This window comes from Osmia bicornis, chromosome 10, assembly GCF_907164935.1.
Source record: "Osmia bicornis bicornis chromosome 10, iOsmBic2.1, whole genome shotgun sequence".
In the NCBI taxonomy this organism is placed as follows: Eukaryota; Metazoa; Arthropoda; class Insecta; order Hymenoptera; family Megachilidae; genus Osmia; species Osmia bicornis.
Window position 1 is genome coordinate 1076035 of NC_060225.1, and position 6000 is coordinate 1082034.

The 6000-nt window shown below is 40.2% G+C and overlaps 1 long non-coding RNA gene across 1 annotated transcript; it reads right to left on the bottom strand.

The window, feature by feature from the left end:
* Nucleotides 1-2460: 2460 nt before the first annotated feature.
* Nucleotides 2461-5707, bottom strand: LOC114881352. Its single transcript, XR_006829774.1, has 3 exons — nt 5389-5707; nt 4091-4549; nt 2461-2534 (listed from the first exon to the last, which is right to left on the bottom strand). It is a non-coding gene; the product is annotated as an uncharacterized LOC114881352 (long non-coding RNA).
* Between the last annotated feature and the right edge of the window lie 293 nt (nt 5708-6000).

A 6000-nucleotide genomic window follows, 5' to 3' on the forward strand; every position in this document is an offset into this window, starting at 1 on the left:
AATCAACGACTTAGTTTACATACCTCTAGAAAGCTCAGGAAGATACTTACTAATTCCGGAAAAACCTATAGATTTAGAGACGCTCTGTGACACCAAACAAACTATACATCTAGAGCAACCTGTATTATTAACCTCAGACAAAGATTGTATTATCACTACGTACGACACAATAATGAAAATTGGTGGATCTATTAAAAACCTCACTTTCGAAACGAGACTCAAACCAGTAGAAATAAACCTATCTCTTGAACAATTGACCATTCTAGAAGAAAAGATGCACCAAGTTCCATTAACAATAGACAATTTTAACAACTATAAAACAGACCTAGATCAAATGTACAATCAGTTAAACCAAATTGTAAACCAAAAACGAATACTTCATTGGAAAGAAACGGCAATGACAACACTCCAGATACTAGGATATATTTCTCTAGGTGTAGTAACATTATACGCGATAATCAAACTCTGTAAATGCACTAGTCCTGGAAACATCATGTTATTCTGTAAAAATTGCTGTAATAACAATTCAAGCGCCACACTGGAAAACCAGCAAACATCAACCCCAGCATCAATACAACCACCAACCTATGTAAGTCTCCAACAACAGGAATACGGAGACGAATACGAGGAAGAACAGCATTCTCTACGTATGCCAAGAAGACTCAAGCGGATTCGTTTCGGAGCAACGAAAGTCTAAGAAGGGGGGAATGTAACGACACGATAAGATTAGTCCTGGACCCTGGATACTGAATCCTCCGTGATTCAGCTCGTCTAACAACAAACCGTTGACGATGAGCTTCGGACTCCTGAATCACGCCTCTGACGAAGAATGACCCCTGGACCCAGCACGAAAGGACTTTCTACTCCCGAACCAGCGACTCCGTATATAAGGACCATATAACACCCATTGTAAAGAGTTAGTCCAGTAAAAGATTTCAAAAGTGCAGCATCGACCTAGTGTTGTTTATATTTCCTGTCCACCGATCCTTTGAGCGTGACACTATCGTAGCATCCCTGTGTCATTTAGGTGTATGCGAAAAGTGACGTAGAATAGCATGCCGTTAGTTGGATGCGATAACTGAGGTGGCGCTGAAATCAGTTTCTGTTCGGCCTAACTTTCGATGAAACGTTGACTGTTTTACCAACGCGGAATTCGGAGTTCGGCCTCAACGCTTGCATCGCCTTAAGGGGGTAGATAGGGGTAATGCAGCGAGGTGACATTACCGGTAAAAATGGGCCTAAATCGGGGTCCGGGATTTTTCGCTTTTCGTCCTTATATGAGAGTATTTGAGGCTCGGTGAGGGCTCATTCGAAAGAGGAAGGTTCAATGCAGCACGCTCTGGTCATGATTGAACGATATTTTGTTAATATCTAATAATATGAGTGTCCAAAGTAGTGGAAAAATCGAGAAAATACATCCGCAGAATCAAAGGTATTTTTAGGTCACTAAAACAGTTTAGTGACTCAAACGATGACCAGAGCGTGCTGCATTGAACCTTTCTCTTTCGAATGAGCCCTCACCCAGCCTCAAATACTCTCATATAAGGACGAAAAGCGAAAAATCGCGATTGCATTCTCACAGACGAGTTTCGCCTTTATCTGGATACTACAGAGCAATTCACGTGACAAATTTAGTTCAGCTAGTGGTTAAGAGATGGCGCCTACTCAGGAGGACTTGTAGCGCCTTGTCGCGCTCGGAAAAACTCCTCATGCGCCATCTAGGTTAAGTTAGTTTAGTTAGTGTAGTTAGTTCTAGTCTTAGGTTAGTTACTTTTTGTTAAGTAGTTGGTAAGCTTAGCTTGTATGGACGCGCTCGTTCTTTTAAGGACGCGCTCGTTCTTTTAAGGACGCCTGACCACTCACTTCCTTTTGTGCGTTGCTTGAAGTAGGTGGTCGTTTCCTTGTGCAACGGATATAAGAGTTATAATAAAACAAAGTGAGCCAGATTTCAGTCTAATTTATTTCCTCCCATTGGAGAAGACCTTTACCGACCGCTACAGACTGTCAACGTGGAATAATAGGAAAACCGAAGCGTTTGCTTGATACATATGTCACAGTAAAAGCGTGATACAGGCAATGTATCCATTTTCCTACGATTGTAGGTTAGGGTTAGGTTATGTATATTTTAGGTATACATTTATTATGAATTGCTAAGAATTGTATATATTTACTAAAGTAACGCTTTTACTGTAATATTTATTATTAGTCAATACATTATTTATTAATTTATATTTATATTATTAATTTTATTTACATCAATTGAGATTAATTTTTACTAATACTGGTAATATTGATTTATTACTGTCGTGTTTTGGGATGTAGAATGTTGACGGGTGGGTTGAAGAAATATAAAATAAACACCTTATCTTTTATATTCTTATTTAATTTTTGAAAATGAACAAATTTGAGGGTTTGCCCCCGCCTGTTCCTCCTCTTCCTCCGCTTCCTCCTCTTCCTCCTCTTCCCCTTCTTCCAGCTCTTCCCGCTCTTCCGCCATACATCGTCTCCCGAAACTTTTTTTGCAACTTCTTCATCTGCAATATGAAAAATAAACAATTCATAAGTTCGATTGAAACAGTATACTCATGTAAATGCTGACCTACGCTAATTGATCGTAACTCATACATACGCAAATTTATTGGACTCTCGTGCAATTAAAGTGTTTAGGCATTATCGCAGTATTATAGACTGTACGATCGAAACTCTTCAACACGAACAGTTCCAATACTATTCTTTGTGATTACTACTTTGGGAAATTACGTATAAGATCTTACTTCGTCCGAGGTTCGAACAAGAGTGCCCGTCCTCTCAAAGTCAGTTCTCTTCGACCCGTTTCCCCCCTTTGATTTTAGATCTTTAGAGCGCTAACGAATTGAGAGCGATAAGGGCGAAGTTCTAGGAACGGACCGTGACTATCGAACGTTTCGAAAGGATGTTTGGGATTTGTCGACGCTGGTGTGGTAAATAATTATTCGGCATTAATAAATGGTAAAATAATAATTTATTCATGGATGCAAGGGAAAAAGCCCGAAGGCGTAAAAAACCCTTGAAGATGTTTGAGTAAAATAAGGGAAAAAGCCCGAAGGCGTAAAAAACCCTTGAAGATGTTTGAGTAAAATAAGGGAAAAGGCCCGAAGGCGTAAAAAACCCTTGAAGATTGAGTTGTGTGTGTGTGAATGTGTCGCGTGCAATATGATTGTTATGTGTGAATGATATGAACGTTCGACGTTCGTGTTTGCCGGCGGGACCTCAGGTTTGTGTTCAGGGACCAGTAAGGTCCCGGGCAATGTGTTTCAATTGTTGCCGCCGCGAGGTCTCGGGTTTACGAACCGGGTAAGGCCTCGGGCAGATGATTCGATTGTTGCCGACGGGACCCTGGGTTTGTAATCAGTGGACCCGGTAGGGCCCCGGGCGTTACGTGAGTTCTCTGTTGGCGCAACGAGGTCTCGGGTTTACGAACCGGGTAAGGCCTCGTGCACATTGTGTTTTTTAGTAAAAAACTGTATAATTGAATAAAAACACTCGATAGTAATAGAAACCGGTCGCGGCAAGACGCTATTGAATTCTGAACTGCGCATTTAAAAAAAAAGAAAAAAGAAGAAACAAAACTGTTCGAACGTTCGCGACCGTTGTCCATTGGTGACTGTTTTATGGCGGCAGGACGACGCCCCTTATTCTCAAGTGCTTCGACGCTATCTATTTCTTCGAACGAAATTTCGATCAACCCATATCGGGCACGTTTTCTAAATATTTAATAATTGACGCGCCAACATAGACTACATGGCAAAATTTATACATTCTAAAGTGTAGAGAGTCAAACATTACGATCATAACTGTGCAACTAAATATATTTGATATCAACATGTCTCAAGCTCTGTTTCATTCGGAAGAAGTCAAAATATGAACACAATTATAACCACAATTGATCTCGGTGTTTTAACTTGCTAAACTCGAAAAAGTTTATAGATCTCGCCAAGTAATTTATCATATTGCTATAATGTCTAGACGTTTTCACACTTTCATAAGAATATAACAAATGCGTAAATCCAGTATGATAGTTTTGCGCGAGACCGCCTATGAATCTACGTACCTCATTTTTGTATTTTCTTGCGAGGGTTTTATAATATTTGCAATCCCCGCAACTTCCACTGCTTGAACTTATTTGTGACCGGCTCCGGTCACGTGCGGGTGTTCGTCTGCACGAAACACTTCGCGATACATTTCGCGACCAGCTCCGGTCACGTGGCGGAGTACGTCCTCCCGGTGGTGTTCTGCGGGACCGGCTCCGGTCACGTACCGGAGTCCATCCTCCCGCTGACGTTCCGCGGGACCGGCTACGGTCACGTGACGGTGTCCGTCCTCGAGCCGATGTTGCTTGGGACCGGCTCCGGTCACGCAGGGAAGCTTTTGCCTCCGAACTCCTTGGGGACCGGCTTCGGTCACCCGACAGACTTCTTTTCCTCGACGAACTTCGGGCCCGGTTCCGGTCAGGTGGGGTAGCTTTCGTTTTTGAGGTTTCGGCTTCGCTGATGTTTTCTTTGTTACTCATCTAAAAACGAGTCGAAGAAACAGTGAAAGTATTGCATATAATTTGAAAGTGCAGTAGAAAAGTACAGTAAAAGCTGGATATATGCAACAAACATTGGGACCCAGACGTTGCATATATCCAGCTTTTACTGTACACGTTTATAAAGTTTGTACATTCTGGTATAATATAGGCTTCTTTTAGTCAACATTTAGCACAGTTAGGGAATCTGTACATTTCTAAATGCTGGAATTTCTACTTTTGAGGTTCACAAATTGTTTAATTTTCATTACTTGTCTTCAGTTTTAACTAAAGGAAGCCTATATTATACCTGAATGTATACACCTTTTATAGACATATCGCAGGTAAATTATAACATGACTTTCTTAATCCACGTGAAAAGAAATACACGAATCTTTGAGCGTAAGAAATACACGTACACTCAAAAAATCACAGTTGATAATAGATTTTGCACCAAAAATTACATAAATACTATGACGGTAATGAAACTTTATCCGGAATATGTCTAAATACACTTTTGGGTTGAAAGTAAAATGCAGAAGTGTGTCAGTTATTATGAAAGTGGCGTCAATTCAAATTCAAAAAAAAATTCGAACTTTACATTTGTTATGTATCATGTTGATATAATACGTAATAAATTCCCTAAATCCATGCCCCAACTCATGATACGATAAAAGATACAATAATTTTTAACAAAAAATACAACCCACTTCAAAATGCACTAAAAAAGTATGATAAAAATAAATGAAATGTAATAAACGGAAAATTTTGAATTCGACCACTTTCATATTACCGGCACATATAGCGAAAAAGACAGGGGTAGTAAGCGTGAAGGTACTTACGATGTTGACTTCTTGACGGTCACTGTTTTTCTGACGATCCAGCCCTTGCTGTCCTCAAGGGTGGACAGGGCCCAAATTCCCTTTCTCACTCACTCCACATTTTGTATTTGACTTGCACCAAGGACAGAGGGATACGTCAGCGGCCCGCGTGAAAATTCGGATGCGCAAAAGTTTGAAAACTTGCGGCGTGCCCGCGCATACTTGCGGGGTGTTCCTTCGCCGGTAGGCAAGTGGGAAAGGATAACTGTTGAATGAAATATGAATTCTTTCCTAATAAAGTCGTTGATACGCACAGGATAATTGCAAAGTTATTTTCAGCACACAAAACTCGGTAACAATCACTCCATAAAAATTAAAAAATCAAATAACTATTGCAATTTATCAAACGTTGTTGTAGGTGGACGATTTTCACTGTGAGGTTCATTTCGGACATGATTCTATTTGCAATGCCATATCTGAATTATTATTCCACAGAATCTTCTGCTTTTACATTATATTATGTGGTTATTTATGTAGAATAATTTAATATGCGCAATCGTTGTATTTTTTTTTCTATTTATTGTTTTATTTACGCTAATATACGCCCCATTGCGGGTGGACGATTTTCACTGT